The sequence below is a fragment of the Mobula birostris genome, chromosome 8 (assembly GCF_030028105.1).
Source record: "Mobula birostris isolate sMobBir1 chromosome 8, sMobBir1.hap1, whole genome shotgun sequence".
Lineage (NCBI taxonomy): Eukaryota > Metazoa > Chordata > Chondrichthyes > Myliobatiformes > Myliobatidae > Mobula > Mobula birostris.
Genome location: NC_092377.1, coordinates 50,226,287 through 50,243,874, shown reverse-complemented (window position 1 = coordinate 50,243,874; position 17,588 = coordinate 50,226,287).

Here is a 17,588-nt window from a genome sequence, read left to right as displayed (position 1 = left end):
TGGAACAGACTTTTGCTTGTATGTCACATTTAAATCAGGCAAAACCAATGATATGAAACGTACTCTTCATTAGATGTGTACACAAACACAAGGCAGCTTCCCTTTAGAAAATTATCCATATACTTTTGGGGTTTAATGTTGAAGCTCAATCGGATTTCAAAACACTATGGAATCCTCAATGCATATAAAACCATGAGACATTTTGTTGATAAAGAAAATCATCACCTTCAGATTTAATTATTCACTCATCCAGTTGAAAGGATGGTTATTTCAACATCAACTGAAATTATTGTTGCTGCTTAACAATTTGACTTTTTTCTTCTCTTTCTCCCCCTCCCCCACCCACACACAACTATTAACTTGGATCTCATGTTCTTTTATGGCTCTTTCAGTTGTTTCAGTATTTGATTTCTTAATCTGACTCAAATGCAATAATAATAAATGAATACCTGCTGTAGGCTTTCCTCCAATAATTTACCCAGTAAATTAATTCTGTAATAAGGGCCTACGCCTATTACATTAGGACAAGTATATTGCAATGACATTAAACTTTAATTTGGGCTCATATTGCCATACAGGTATTTCTAAACTTGTGTACAGATTAAACTAGTATTTCTGCCAGTTTTGAGATGACAAAGTGTAGCAAATTTTATGTAGGTTGTTTCCATTCAGTCTTTATAATTGAAAACATTTGTGGGAAATGCAGTACACGGAGGAAGCAGGAACTTGAAGGAGTATGGAAGCAGTTGGGTATGTAGTTTAGCCACTGAATAAAATCCTGTTATTCCTGAGCAATACAGGGAAGCTTAGGCTTAAAACTGAGAACTGGAGAACACTTTGCTAGTTTGTTTTTAATGATTCTTGGAAGCAGCAAATTTAATATTTCTGCTATTGTAGTACTTTAGTGTCTAAACTACTAGAAATGCCAACAAGGCATCTGTTGACAATATTTGTAGATCTGAAAATTCAGCTAACTTTTCTACTAAGATTCAGCAATTTAAAGCTATTGATGTACATCTGACTGATTTTTTTTCAATACAATAACTTCAGGCATGACTGCAGTTTTTTTTTTTTAGATTTTAAAAATGTTTGTCGGAGCAGTGCAGCCAGGATACTCAAGGACATGACCCACCCAGCTAACACATTTTCTGTCCCTCTTCCCTTCGAGAGAAGGCTCAGGAGCTTGAAGACTCGTACGGCCAGATTTAGGAACAGCTTCTTTCCAACTGTGATAAGACTGCTGAATGGATCCTGACCCGGATCTGGGCTGTACCCTCCAAATATACGGACCTGCCTCTCGGTTTTTTTTTTTGCATTACCTTACTTTCCATTTTCTATTTTCTAATTATGATTTATAATTTAAATTTTTAATATTTACAATCGATATTTACTCCAGGGAGCAGGAAGCGCAGAATCAAATATCGCTGTGATGATTGTACGTTCTAGTATCAATTGTTTGGCGACAAAGTATAAAGTATGTTTTGTTTAACTTTGTGTATTTTCTGAAGCAAATTGTGAAGAAGCAGTATTTAGCATGCCCACATTTGCTGTAGTGTGTTAGTAAGGAAACTGACTTAACAAGGTGATTCAGTGTCCCATTTTAAAGTGTAAACATTACATGTACCTAATTCTTTTCCCCTCAAGTATTCTCAAATAACACTTTAACAAAGTGACCAAATAACAAATATCCTTTTTAAGGATTGAGACAGACATGCCCTGTTAAGTATAACCACACTCATTCAAGGTTTGAACCTTGTGCTATAATTTAAGGTAGTGGCTAAGGCATTTAAGAGAAGCAGAAGTTGTTGAGGATGAAAATTTAATAAGCATTGGACAACTGCAGAAATTAATAAATCTATTTTGAGCAAGAGGAAAGTAATAAAACACTTTGAACCTATATGTCATGGAAGGAGCTTGCATATTTATTAATGTTAATGTATTACAGCACAGAACATTCTATCATGGAATCCACACTATTTCCCAGCAGATTAATTCCATTTCTTTTTATTATTGTAGTGTTACTACAACCTCTGTGTGCCCACTCCCCAACTTCCCCTTGTGTTTTTTTTTTGCCACTTCATTACTTTAGTGGATAATTTATACCAGCCATTTAATCCTGTGGCATGTGATTGGGATGTGGGAGAACTGACCAGAAGCAGCAGTGGTTACAGAGAACATGCAAACTTATCACCTGATGTTGGGATCACTGAAATGTAGAAACTTTTAAATGTGGCAGTACAGTGGTAGAGAAGCAATCTCACAGCTCAAGGAACTTGGACTCAATCCTGAACTTGAATGCTGTTTGTGTAGTTTGCACAGCATGGGTTTCTGTTGGCTTTCACATTTCCCATCTCATTCCAACTATTTGGTTGGTAGGCCCCGTGACATTGCCTTTGCAGATGATTGAGAGAACTTAGAGGGATGTTATTAACTGGCATATGGGGGTAGAATAGGTTACAGGAGTAATTGATGGGATCAATGGGAATATTCAGCTGGGAATGGCATAATGAATCATTGGGGGGGGGTAAATGAAGAGTTTGTGAACATGTTTGGTGTAGGGAGGGGAAGGGAACAATGCCAATTTCATTTCAGTAAAGTTCTATAGAGAAATGTAGATCAAGAAAATCATTTCATCAATTTCTGAAAGTTGTAAACAAACAGTGAATCTATTTAAGAGCTGATTTTATTTTTTTAAAAAACTGTCTACTGAGGTGAAGCATGCAAACATAACAGCAATCTTACTGCAGAGTGCAAGTTCCAAACTGCACTGGCAGCTGCAGAATTCAGCAACATTAAGCATTAAGTTAATCTGTAATTGATGTCTTGAGTACTTTAACAGCAGAAATAAAAAATGTCCTTAGCTAAAGTGTTCCATTATCTTTATAGCTTTGTCTAAACTACAAAAAGCTGAAGTAATTTTCCAGAATTGGCAATAAACTAAATGTTTTTAACTAGATGTCACAGGATAGTAAATATTTAAAAATTACTAGTCTGGCAGAAATTTGAAGGTAAAATTTTTCAAATTTGGCCTGAAACAATGATTAGATATTCTTTTCCCAAATCTGGTTTTTATGATAGCTTTCCACTCCAATGCAATTGAGTTAGGTCTGGCAGAGCACACTTGGATATCCATGAGACACTGCAGATCTTTAGTAGAAGCACATTCTGTGACATTGTTTTTCACTTTCAAGCCAGGGCGTCTACTCTGCTTCGCTGGAGTGAAGAAGGGCAAGCCAGGAGCAGCAGAAGGCATTACTTAAAGTTGAGGTGTCAGTCTAGTGAAACTGCACGATGGGACTATTTGTGTGCTGTTTTAGTTCTTCAGCAATACAACAGACAAAACTAACCAGTGGATAAAATCTACATTCTGTATTCCTAACATATTTAGTCCTAAATGTGGTGGCCAATTTACAAAAAATTTTTTTTAAAGTAAAGGAAGTGAGAGAAGGGGTTGGTGTTTTCACAAGTAACAGGGTGGGAAGAGGTATAGTCTTCTGCTGAGGAAACACTGCGTTGGGGGGGGGGGGGCAGCACAGGCTCCAACACCTCATTCCTGGGCAGCTGTAAACAGGCAACTCCGCAACTTGAGGCTGAGGCCGTCTCCTCACTACAACTAAAGCCACACAGTTCTCCCTCTGTCAGCCAGTGAATCAGACTTGCAGTATTACACATTAACAATGCCCACCAGGGTTTTGCAATCACAAAGGTGACTAAGATGATTGCTCGTTATTGAGATTGCTCATTATCTTTGTGCACTGCCTCTGCCACCTCTGACACAGGCAGTAGCATGAGTTGCACCAAGTCCAGTTCCTTGAGTTTCTGTCACTGAGCAACTCAAAATGGGGGTAGACATTGCAGTACTTTAAGTTCCTAATGTCCAACAGGGCCCTGAGATCATAAAAAAATGCATTTTAAAAAGACAAACAATTTTGATTGGTCCTGTAGAAGCCTCTGTGACTAGGCACAATGCCACCTTGCAAAACAATGACAAGGCCAGACGTGCCAGGGTTTTGTAGCTCCATACCATTCAGCACAGCTTCTACTGCCCTAAACTTTCATTCCCTTCACTAAAGTACAACAGCTGTAGTATATGCCATCTACACAATGCAATGCAATTGCTCCTCCAACACCAAACCAGTCACCTCTACCACAAAGGTAGCAAGTGCATGGAACACAATCATTTACAGATCCCCCTCCAAGTCACACAATTGCGTGACTTGGAAACACATTCTCAGTCTTTCATTGTAAGGTCAAAGACCTAGAACACTCTAACCACTGCAGCGGTGAATGTTCTCCCAATCTGATGTTGGGTAATGGAGGTGAATCACCATCTACTTGATAAAGGCAATAAACGCCTACCTTGATAGCAAAGCCCAGAATCTGAAAATGAATTAAGTTTGTTTTTAAAGGTTCATTGCCGATTTAGCTTGCTGCCAGATTGAAGAACCTGGCAAACTGGTTTGATAAACTTTGATTCTATTCCATTAAAATGTATATGGTAGAAGAATAAGGGATTTTTGACAAAAACAAACCTGCAAGAGGGTGGAGCACTGAGGTGGAGGAAGATGGCAAATGGGTGTGTAATAAAATTAGGAGTAATTTTTGGAGTGTTGGCACGTGGCCAAGTGGTTAAGGTGTTGGTCTAGTGATCTGAAGGTCGCTAGTTTGAGCCTCAGCTGAGGCAGCGTGTTGTGTCCTTGAGCAGGGCACTTAACCACACATTGCTCTGCGATGACACTGGTGCCAAGCTGTATGGGCCCTAGTGCCCTTCCCTTGGACAACATCGGTGTCGTGGAGAGGGGAGACTTGCAGCATAGGCAACTGCCGGTCTTCCAAACAACCTTGTCCAGGCCTGCGCCCTGGAAACCTTCCAAGCTGCAAATCCATGGTTGTATGAGACTAATGGATGCCTACACAATTTTTGGAGAAAATGAGCCCAGAGGAAATCTGGGAAAGTCTTCAAATGATTGTGAATAAAAGTTAATTGAAATTTAAGAAATATAGATACCTCTTTCATTATATATTTCAAGGGCTAAGGTGTATAAATGGGTGGAGGTACAGTTTACTTGCAATTTACAGCAGAGTGATAGGGCTTTGACTCAATGGGCTTAGGCAGTAATGGGATGAGGCAAGGTAGGTTTACTGGTGTTATTTGCGGAAAGGAGTAAGTATGTGTGTGAGGCCAGATTTCTGTGCTCGGTGTCAGATGTGGGAGGTCCTGGAGTCTCCCAGCCTCCTGGACGGCCATATCTGTACCAGGTGTGTCGACCTTCAGCTCCTAAGGGTCTGAGTTAGGGAACTGGAGATGCAGCTCGATGATCTTTGCCTGGTCAGGCAGAGCGAAGAGGTGATAGAAAGGAGTTATAGGCAGGTGGTCACACCGGGGCCATGGGAGACAAACAAGTGGATCACAGTCAGGAGGGGGGAAGGGGAAGAGTCTGGTACCAGAGAGTACCCCTGTGGCTGTACCCCTTAACAATAAGTACTCCTGTTTGAGTACTGTTGTGGGGGGGGAGACAGCCTACCTGGGGGAAGCAACAGTGGCCGTGCCTCTGGCACAGAGTCTGGCCCTATGGCTCTGAAGGGTAGGGAAAGGAAGAGGAAGACAGGAGTGATAGGGTACTCTATAGTTAGCGGTCAGACAGGCGATTCTGTGGACGCAGGAAGGAAACTCGGATGGTAGTTTGCCTCCCAGGTACCAGGGTCCAGGATGCTTCAGATCGCGTCCAAGGTATCCTGCAGTGGGAGGGAGAACAGCCAGAGGTCGTGGTACATATTGGAACCAATGACATAGGTAGGAAACGGGAAGAGTTATTTGAGGAGGAGTCGCTACAGGAGTTTCCAATAGGTAATAAGGAGACCCTGTTATGACTAGAACAATTAAGAATGGAGAGACTTAAGTTCAAGGCTGCAGAGGCAGAGAAACAGAGGGAGTTTGAGAGGGAGATGCGGCGTCAAGAGGGTCAAGTGTTAGGCCGTGGTGGCGAGAGGGATGTATCAATTAATGTCAGTCAGGAAATTAAGTTAGTACCTCCGTTTGCTGAAGAAGATATTGATAGGTACTTCCGACATTCTGAGAAAGTGGCTCAGAACAGGAATTGGCCGAGGGAGGACCGGGCAGTATTGCTGCAAAGTGTGTTAAAAGGGAAGGTGCAGCAAGCATATGCTGCCTTATCTGTGACTGAGTCGACTAAATATGATACTGTGAGGGAGGCTGTGCTTAAGGTCTATGAAATGGTGCCAGAAGCGTACCAACAGAAGTTTCAGGGTTTGAGGGAGTCTGGGAACCAGACATATATAGAGTTTGCCTGTGAAAAGGAGAGGTACTTTGGTGGTGTGCCTGGAAAGAGGTAGACAAGGACTACCACAAAGTGAGACAGCTGATGTTGATTGAGGAATTTAAAGAGTGTGTCCCTAGTGAGATACGGGCATACGTAGAAGAGAAAGAGGTTGAGACTCTTTCCGCAGCCGCTAGGTTAGCAGATAAGTTTGCCCTGACTCACAAGATTAAGTTTTTCCCGAGTAAGGGTTATCAGAAGAGTTACCGGGATAATCCTCTGAGTAAAACAGAAAACAAGGCAGGGGCTGGTGACAGAGGTAAAGAGGAGGGGAAACCGACCAAAAATAAGTTTCCCAGTTTTACCTGTTACTACTGCAGAAAGCCTGGCCATGTGGCATCTAACTGTCTTATTCGGAAGAAAGAAGGAGAAGGGGAAACCCCCGACGCGTGTGTGCCGGCGGCTGAGACCACACGAAGGAAGGTGGGGTCTGGCCAAGTTCAGGAAGGGATTGAGTGGTTTATTATCAAGGGTTTTGTGTCTGTGAAGGAGGGGTCACCCCTAGTTCCAGTGAGAATCTGGTGTGATACTGGAGCTTTTCAGTCACTGATATTAAGTGATGTCTTAGAATTTGGTGACGACACAAAAATGGAGCAAGTGAATATTCTGGAAGGTATTGGCAAGGGAACAGAGGTCGTGCCTTTGCACTAAATAATTTTGAAATGTGTCTTAGTGTCTGGACCAGCTGAGTTAAGGATATGACCTAAATTACCGATAGCTAACATGAACATCTTGTTGGGAAATGACCTGGCAGGAAAAGATGTATACCCAAGGTTACATCTAACGAGCCGGCCTGCTGTTGGTGAGACCAGCGCAGACAGTGAACTTTATCCCGCATGCGCGGTCACAAGAAGTATGACAAGGAAGGCTGCAGAAGTGAAGCGATCTGGACGGGAAGGGTCAGGTGCCCATGATAGCAAAGACAGGGGTTCGGATCCTACTGACTTATCTGAAACTTTTCTGCCGTCTGTGTTTGACCTGGACCCAGGTAGTGAGGCGGATAAGAGGGGTTTGTCATTGTCCAGGTGGAAGCTTGTGGAAGAGCAGAATAGGGATCCTGAGGTTGCAGTTTTAAAAGAGACAGCTCTTTCTGAGGATGAAATTCAGAGGGAGTCAATGGGTTACTATCTGAAGGACGGGGTATTAATGAGAAAGTGGAGGCCACCAACAGTACCTGCCAATGAGGATTGGGCCGTGGTGCACCAGGTGGTGGTTTTAAAGATGGCTCGTACAATGCCTTTAGGGGGACATCTTGGTGTTGGAAAGATAGGGCACAAGATTATGAAAGAATTTCATTGGCCAGGTATAAGAAAGGATGTGGCGGATTTTTGTAAAACTTGTCACACATGTCAAATGGTAGGGAAACTGAATCAGACTATCCCAAAAGCGCCACTTCACCCCATACCAGTTTTTTGTGAACCTTTCTCCAGGGTCATTGTGGATTGTGTTGGCCCACTGCCAAAGACTGCAGGTGGCCAACAATACTTGTTAACCCAAACAACAGGAATTCTGCAGATCCTGGAAATTCAAGCAACACACATCAAAGTTGCTGGTGAACACAGCAGGCCAGGCAGCATCTCTAGGAAGAGGTGCAGTCAACGTTTCAGGCCGAGACCCTTCGTCAGGACTAACTGAAGGAAGAGTGAGTAAGGGATTTGAAAGTTGGAGGGGGAGGGGGAGATCCAAAATGATAGGAGAAGACAGGAGGGGGAGGGATGGAGCCAAGAGCTGGACAGGTGATTGGCAAAAGGGGATACGAGAGGATCATGGGACAGGAGGTCTGGGAAGAAAGACAAGGGGGGGGGGGGGACCCAGAGGCTGGGCAAGAGGTATATTCAGAGGGACAGAGGGAGAAAAAGGAGAGTGAGAGAAAGAATGTGTGCATAAAAATAAGTAACAGATGGGGTACGAGGGGGAGGTGGGGCCTAGCGGAAGTTAGAGAAGTCGATGTTCATGCCATCAGGTTGGAGGCTACCCAGATGGAATATAAGGTGTTGTTCCTCCAACCTGAGTGTGGCTTCATCTTTACAGTAGAGGAGGCCGTGGATAGACATGTCAGAATGGGATGTGGAATTAAAATGTGTGGCCACTGGGAGATCCTGCTTTCTCTGGCGGACAGAGCGTAGATGTTTAGCAAAGCGGTCTCCCAGTCTGCGTCGGGTCTCGCCAATATATAATAGGCCACATCGGGAGCACCGGACGCAGTATATCACCCCCGTCGACTCACAGGTGAAGTGTTAACCATTATGTGCGCTGCCTCTAGGTTCCCAGAAGCAATACCCCTCAGGAACCTAAAGGCTAAAACAGTGGTGAAGGCACTTATCAAGTTCTTCATGTTAGTGGGTCTCCCCAAGGAGATACAATCGGATCAGGGCAGTAATTTTACATTGGGTGTATTCCAATAGGTAGTTATGGAACTGGGAGCGAAACACATTTTGTCCACGGCATACCATCCCCAATCCCAGGGCGCGATAGAGAGGTTTCACTCTACCCTCAAAACCATGATTAAAACGTTGTTTTGGTATGGAAAACAAAAAACATTGGGATGAGAATATACCTTTACTCCTATTTACAATAAGAGATTCGATCCAGGAATCGTTGGGGTTCAGTCTGTTTGAGCTCGTGTTCAGTCATAGGCCTCAAGGACCTTTGACCTTACTGAGAGAGCAATGGTCTGATAAGGAAGTGCGAATTGGTGTATTGGATTATGTTTTAGAATTTCGAGACCGGCTGAGCAGGGCTTGTGACCTTGTGAAACACAATCTCCAAGACTCCCAGGCTGATATGAAGCACTGGTATGACAGACAGGCGAGGGAGCAATGCTATGAGGTTGGAGATAAAGTCTTGGTTTTGTTTCCCTTGGAGACTAACCCTCTCCAGGCTCAATTTAGTGGACTTTACAAAATAATGAGGAAAATTGATGAGCTGAACTATGTTATCAGGACACCTGGTAGAAGGAAGACTACTCAATTAGTGCATGTGAACTTAATCAAACCTTATTTTGATTCTGAATCTGTATCAGTTGGGGTCACGACCAAACAAGACCCAGCTGCAAAGACTAGCCCAGAGATAACGGGGGAGTGTAATGAGCAGTGTCTGGTTTCAGCTCGACTCAAGAATGCTAGTGTTTTGGAGAACATAGACAGTAAAATTAACCACCTGGAACTGAAACAACAACAACAGATAAAGGAGCTAATTGGCAAACATTCCGATCTATTCCCAGATACACTGAGGCAGTGTAGTATAGCTACCCAAGATGTCATTGTGGGGCAGGCTGATCCAGTGAAACAGCACCCCTACAGAATGAAGTTAGAACATAGTAAAGTAGTAGAACAGGAAATCGAATATATGTTGGCCAGTGGTATTATCAGGCCATCCACCTCTGCGTGGGCTTTCCCGTGCGTGGTAGTTCCCAAGCCCGATGGTACAATGAGATTTTGCACAGATTATAGAAAGGTCAATGCAATAACTAAAACAGATGCTTACCCTATTCCCAGAATAGATGACTGCATCGATAGGGTGGGAAAGCCTAAGTGCCAAACAAAAATTGACCTGCTAAGAGGGTACTGGTGCGTTCCTTGAACCGATAGGACTCGAGAGATATCGGTATTCGTCACCCCCTCGGGGTTGTACGAGTATAATGTGATGCCTTTTGGGATGAAGAATGCCCCTGGGACATTCCAACGTATGATAAACTCTGCGATTCAAGGCTTGAAGAATACTGAGGCATACATTGACGGTTTAGTAGTATGGAATGACACGTGGACGGAACACATTGTAACAGTAGAGAAATTATTTGATCGGCTCTCTAAAGCTAATCTGACAGTGAACCTTGCCAAGAGTGAGTTTGGTCACGCCAGGGTCACATATCTTGGTTACGTAGTGGGCCAGGGTCAACTGGCTCCTGTGAAAGGGAAAGTTCAGGCTATCGCTGATGTCCCCATTCCAACAGGTAAGAGAGCATTGAGAAAGTTTTTAGGTATGGTGGGGTATTAACAAAAATTTTGCAAGAACTTTGCGGATATTGCCCTTCCACTGACAAGACTCTTGAGAAAGTGAACGATTTGTGTGGGATGAGCATTGCCAAGAGGCGTTCGAACAGTTAAAGGTGTTCTGTGTCACCATCCAGTACTAAAGGCACCGGACTTCACTAAGCCGTTCTCCCTAGCGACGGATGCTAGCGATGAAGCTGCAGGGGCAGTGCTATTGCAAAGAGGAGTTGATGGTATTGAACATCCGATGGCCTACTTTTCCAAAAAGTTTAATGTGCACCAGAAAAATTACTCGACAATAGAAAAGGAATTGCTATTCTTCATTTTTGCATTACAACATTTCGAGGTTTACGTTAGTCCCGCACAAAAGCCATTAGTGGTGTACACTGACCACAACCCTTTGGTGTTTTTAAATAAGATTAAAGATTGAAATCGGCGTTTATTAAACTGGAGCCTGTGTTTACAGCAGTTTGATATCGAGATAAGACACTTAAGAGGCACGGACAATGTCATTGTGGCTTGCCTATCCCACTGTAAAATGCTGACGAACTGTGTAAATGCTTAATGTACACTCTGTGAAGTAGAATGTAGCGCTTCTTGCATAGAAACTGTGTGAGAAAAATTTTGCTCAAAGATCAAAATTTTCCCCAAAGGGGGAAGGTGTCACGCAAGTGAGAAACTGCTAGAAAGTTCAGCAGTCTAATGAACTGAGACGGCGCGAGCTGACACATGAGCTGGGAAATCACCATGGTAACAGCTCAGAGCGGTTGAGCTAACGGACACTGGAATTTTGGAGGGATTATAAAAAGTTGAGCCTTCGGTCTGATGGCAGAGGAGACGCAACACGAGAGAACTGCGGAAGCTACCCTAGAAACCACTGGTGGAGTTTAGGACCACTGCGAGGGTGGAGGCGATGGACCAACTAATTTCAACCTGTGATTACCAGTGCGGGTAAGAGCTTGCCTGTGGGGGTCTGTTGTTGGTGAACTCGTGTCGTGGGTTAGTAGACCGTTCCCTACAAGGGGCTCTGTCCATCTGTGTCTGTGTGGGGGTCACACGAAGTGACTCTGAAGACTTCGGAAGCAAGAACAACTAAAGTTGCCAACATGAACATCAACTCAATTAACTCCCTCTCTCACCATCAATTCAACTTGATGCAACACAAAGTGAACTGAACTGCTTAAACTTACCTAACACTGTAAGACTGATATCTACCTCCTGGACTATTATTTTTTGTATCCACACACGCATTTACGTATATATATATATATATATAATAGTTTATAACCTGTATCGTACTATCCAGTTTAATGATATTAATTTGTAGTAGTAATAAATATAGTCTCAATTTTAGTAAACCAGACTCCAGGTGTGTTCCATTTCTGCTGGTCCTTTTCAACCCGTCACGGGGTTCGTGACAAATTTGCGAGAGGGTGGATAGGTAGGTGATAGAGAAGGGACACGCTCAGACTGAAGGTTTGAGATGCATCTATTTTAACGCAAGGAGTATTGTAAACAAAGCCGATGAGCTTAGAGCATGGATCAGTACTTGAAGATATGATGTAGTGGCCATTACAGAGACTTGGATGGCTCAGGGACAGGAATGGGTACTTCAAGTGCTGGGTTTTAGATCCTTCAGAAAGGACAGGGAGGGAGGCAAAAGAGGTTGGGGCGTGGCACTGTTGATCAGAGATAGTGTCATGGCTGCAGAGAAGGTGGATGTCATGGAGGAATTGTCTACGGAGTCTCTGTGGGTGGAGGTTAGGAACAGCAAGGGGTCAATAACTTTACTGGGTGTTTTTTATAGAACACCCAATAGTAACAAGGATATCGAGGAGCAGATAGGGAAACAGATCCTGGAAAGGTGTAATAATAACGGGGTCATCGAGGTGGGAGATTTTAATTTCCCAAATATTGATTGGCATCTCCCTAGAGCAAGGGGTTTAGATGGGGTGGAGTTTGTTAGGTGTGTTCAGGAAGGTTTCTTGACACAATATGTAGATAAGTCTACAAGAGGAGAGGCTGTACTTGATTTAGTACTGGGAAGTGAACCTGGTCAGGTGTCAGATCTCTCAGCAGGAGAGCATTTTGGAGATGGTGATCATAATTCTATCTCCTTTACAATACCATTGTAGAGAGAGAGAGAGGAACAGACAAGTTAGAAAAGCATTTAGTTGGAGTGAGGGAAATTGAGGCTATCAAGTAGGAAATTAGAAGCTTAAATTGTAAACAGATGTTCTCAGGATAAAGTACAGAAGAAATGTATTTTTGTGGGATATTTGTGTGGAGTTCTGCAAAAGGTACGTTCCAATGAGACAGGGAAGTTATGGTAGGGTACAAGAACCGTGGTGTACAAAGGCTGTGATAAATCTAGTCAAGAAGAAAAGAAAAGCTTACGAAAGGTTCAGAGAGCTAGGTAATGTTAGAGATCTAGAAGATTCTAAGCCTAACAGCAAGGAGCTTAAGAAGGAAATTAGAGCTAGAAGGGGCCATGAGAAGGCCTTGGCGGGCAGGATTAAGGAAAACCCCAAGGCATTCTAGAAGTATGTGAAGAGCAAGAGGATAAGATGTGAAAGAATAGGACCTATTGAGTGTGACAGTGGGAAAGTATGTACAGTGGTATGCAAAAGTTTAGGCACCCTTGGTCAAAATTTCTGTTACTCTGAATAGCTAAGCAAGTAAAAGATGAACTGATTTCCAAAAGGTATAAAGTTAAAGATGACACTTTTTTTATTTCCATCTTTTACGGTTTCAAAATAACAAAAAAAGGAAAAGGGCCTGAAGCAAAAGTTTGGGCACCCTGCATGGCAGTACTTAGTAACACCCCCTTTGGCAAGTATCACAGCTTGTAAATGCTTTTTGTAGCCAGCTAAGAGTCTTTCAATTCTTGTTTGGGGGTTTTCACCCATTCTTCCTTGCAAAAGGCTTCTAGTTCTGTGAGATTCTTGGGCTGTCTTGCATGCACCGCTCTTTTGAGGTCTATCCACAGATTCTCGGTGTTTAGGTCAGGGGACTGACGGCCATAGCAAAACCTTCAGCTTGTTCTTCTTGAGGTAGTCCATTGTGGATTTTGAGTTGTGTTTAAGTTCATTATCCTGTTGTAGAAGCCATCCTCTTTTCATCTTTGGCTTTTTTACAGATGGTGTGATGTTTGCTTCCAGAATTTGTTGGGATTTAATTGAATTCATTCTTCGCTCTATGAGTAAATGTTCCCTGTGCCACTGGCTGCAACACAAGCCCAAAGCATGATCGATCCACCCTCGTGCTTAACAGTTGGAGAGGGGTTCTTTCATGAAATTCTGCATCCTTTTTTCTCCAAACATACCTTTGCTCATTATGGCCGAAAAGTTCTATTCAAAAGGTTCAAAGGAACATCTAAACAAGCCTGATGCATTTTGGAAACAAGTCCTGTGGACTGATGAAGTTAAAGTAGAACTTTCTGGCCACAATGAGCAAAGGTATGTTTGGAGAAAAAAGGGTGCAGAATTTCATGGAAAGAACACCCCTCCATCTGTTAAGCACGGGGGTGGATCGATCATGCTTTGGGCTTGTGTTGCAGCCAGTGGCATGGGGAACATTTCCTGGTAGAGGGAAGAATGAATTCAATTAAATACCAGCAAATTCTGGAAGCAAACATCACACCATCTGTAAACAAGTCGAAGATGAAAAGAGGATGGCTTCTACAACAGGATAATAATCCTAAACACAACTCAAAATCCACCATGGACTACCTCAAGAGGCTCAAGCTGAAGGTTTTGCCATGGCCCTCAATCCCCTGACCGAAACATCAAGAATCTGTGGATAGACCTCAAAAGGGCAGTGCATGCAAGATGGCCCAAGAATCTCACAGAACTAGAAGCCTTTTGCAAGGAAGAATGGGCAAAAATCCCCCCCAAACAAGAATTGAAAGACTCTTAGCTGGCTACAGAAAGCGTTTACAAACTGTGATACTTGCCAAAGGCGGTGTTACTTAGTACAGTACTGCCATGCAGGGTGCCCAAACTTTTGTTTTGGGCCTTTTTCCTTTTTTGTTATTTTGAAACTGTAAAAGATGGAAATTAAAAAGTTTTCTTGCTTAAAATATTAACGAAATGTGTCATCTTTAACTTTATGCTTTTCAGAAATCAGTTCATCTTTTACTTGAGTATTCACAGTAACAGAAATTTTGACCGGGGTGCCCAAACTTTTGCATGCCATTGTATGGAACCAGAGGAAATAGTAGAGGTACTTAATGAATACTTTACTTCAGTATTCATATTGGAAAAGGATCTTGGTGATTGTAGTGATGACTTGCAGCAGACTGAAAAGCTTGAGCATGTAGATATTGAGAAAGAGGATATGCTGGAGCTTTTAGAAAACATCAAGTTGGATAAGTTGCCGAGACCAGATGAGATGTACCCCAGGCTACTGTGGGAGGAAAGGAAGGAGATTCTTGAGCCTCTGGCAATGATCTTTATCAATGGGGACAGGAGAGGTTCCAGAGGATTGGAGGGTTGCGGATGTTGTTCCTTTATTCAAGAAAAGGAGTAGATATAGCCCAGGAAATTATAGACCAGTGAGTCTTGTCTCAATGGTCGGTAAGTTGATGGAGAAAATCCTGAGGCAGGATTTATGAACATTTGGAGGTATAATGTGATTAGGAATAGTCAGCATAGCTTTGTCAAAGGCAGGTCATGCCTTATGAGCCTGATTGAATTTTTTGAGGATATGACTAAACACATTGAAGGAAGAGCAGTAGATGGAGTGTATATGGATTTCAGCAAAGCATTTGATAAGGTACCCCATGCAAGGCTTATCGAGAAAGTAAGGAGGCATGGGGTCCAAGAGGACATTGCTTTCTGGACCCAGAACTGCCTTGCCCACTGAAGGCAAAGAGTGGTTGTAGACAGGTCATATTCTGCATGGAGGTCGGTCACCAGTGGAGTGCCTCGGGGATCTGTTCTGGGACCCCTACTCTTTGTAATTTTTATAAATGTCCTGGATGAGAAAGTGGAGGGATGGGTTAGTAAGTTTGCTGATGACACAAAGGTTGGAGGTGATGTGGATAGTGTGGAGGGCTGTCAGAGGTTTCAGCAGGACTTTGATAGAATGCAAAAATGGGCTGAGAAGTGGCAGATGGAGTTCAACCCAGATAAGTGTGAGGTGGTTCATTTTGGTAGGTCAAATATAATGGCAGAATATAGTATTAATGGTAAGCCTCTTGGCAGTGTGGAGGATCAGAGGGATCTTGGGGTCCAAGTCCATAGGATGCTCAAAGCAGCTACACAGGTTGACTCTGTGGTTAAGAAGGTGTACGGTGTATTGGCCTTCATCAGTCGTGGAATTGAATTTAGGAGCCGAGTGGTAATGTTGCAGCTCTACAAGCCCCTAGTCAGACCCCACTTGGAGTACTGTGCTTGGTTCTGGTCACCTCACTACAGGAAAGATGTGGAAGCCATAGAAAGGGTGAAGAGATTTACAAGGATGTTGCCTGGATTGGGGAGAATGTTGACTGGAAAGAGACACTGGTGGGAAAGACGGCAGAGCAGCAGTGGCTGGAGTTTATGCGAGAAATGAGGAATGTGCAAGACAGGTATATTCCAAAAAAGAAGAAATTTTCGAGTGGAAAAAGGATGCAACCGTGGTTGACAAGAGAAGTCAAAGCCAAAGTTGAAGCTAAGGAGAGGGCATACAAGGAAGCAAAAATTAGTGAGAAGACAGAGGATTGGGAAGTCTTTAAAACCTTACAAAAGGAAACCAAGAAGGTCATTAAGAGAGAAAAGATTAACTATGAAAGGAAACTAGCAAATAATATCAGAGGATACGAAAAGCTTTTTCAAGTATATAAAGAGTAAAAGACAGGTGAGAGTAGATATAGGACCGATAGAAAATGATACTGGAGAAATTGTAATGGAAGATGAGGAGATGGCAGAGGAACTGAACAAGTATTTTGCATCAGTCTTCACTGAGGAAGACAGCAGGATACCGGACACTCAAGGGTGGCAGGGAAGAGAAGTGTGCACAGTCACAATTACGACAGAGGAAGTACTCAGGAAGCTGAATAGGCTAAAGGTCGATAAACCTCCTGGACTAGATGGAATGCACCCTCATGTTCTGAAGGAAGTAGCTGTGGAGGTTGCGGAGGCATTAGCTATGATCTTTCAAAAGTCGATAGATTCTGGCATGGTTCCGGAAGACTGCAAGATTGCAAATGTCACTCTGCTATTTAAGAAGGGGGCAAGGAAGCAAGAAGGAAATTATAGACCTGTTAGCTTGACGTTGGTGGTTGGGAAGTTGTTGGAGTCGATTGTCAAGAATGAGGTTACGGAGCACCTGGAGGCATATGACAAGATAGGCCGAACTCAGCATAGATTCCTTAAAGGAAAATCCTGCCTGACAAACCTATTACAATTTTTTGAGGAAATTACCAGTAGGCTAGACAAGGGAGATGCAGTGGATGTTGTGTATTTGGATTTTCAGAAGGCCTTTGACAAGGTGCCACACATGAGGCTGCTTAACAAGATAAGAGCCCATGGAATTACAGGAAAGTTACATATGTGGATAGAGTGTTGGCTGATTGGCAGGAAACAGAGAGTGGGAATAAAGGGATCCTATTCTGGTTGGCTGCCGGTTACCAGTGGTGTTCCACAGGGATCAGTGTTGGGGCCGCTTCTTTTTACATTGTACATCAACGATTTGGATTATGGAATAGATGGCTTTGTGGCTAAGTTTGCTGATGATACGAAGATAGGTGGAGGGGCTGGTAGTGCTGAGGAAACGGAGAGTCTGCAGAGAGACTTGGATAGATTGGAGAATGGGCAGAGAAGTGGCAAATGAAGTACACTGTTGTAAAGTGTATGGTTACGCACTTTGGCAGAAAAAATAAACTGGCAGACTATTATTTAAATGGGGAAAGAATTCAAAGTTCTGAGATGCAACGGGACTTGGGAGTCCTCGTACAGGATACCCTTAAGGTTAACCTCCAGGTTGAGTCGGTAGTGAAGAAGGCGAATGCAATGTTGGCATTCATTTCTAGAGGAATAGAGTATAGGAGCAGGGATGTGATGTTGAAGCTCTATAAGGCGCTGGTGAGACCTCACTTGGAGTACTGTGGGCAGTTTTGGTCTCCTTAATTAAGAAAGGATGTGCTGACGTTGGAGAGGGTACAGAGAAGATTCACTAGAATGATTTTGGGAATGAGAGGGTTAACATATGAGGAACGTTTGTCTGCTCTTGGACTGTATTCCTTGGAGTTTAGAAGAATGAGGGGAGACTTCAT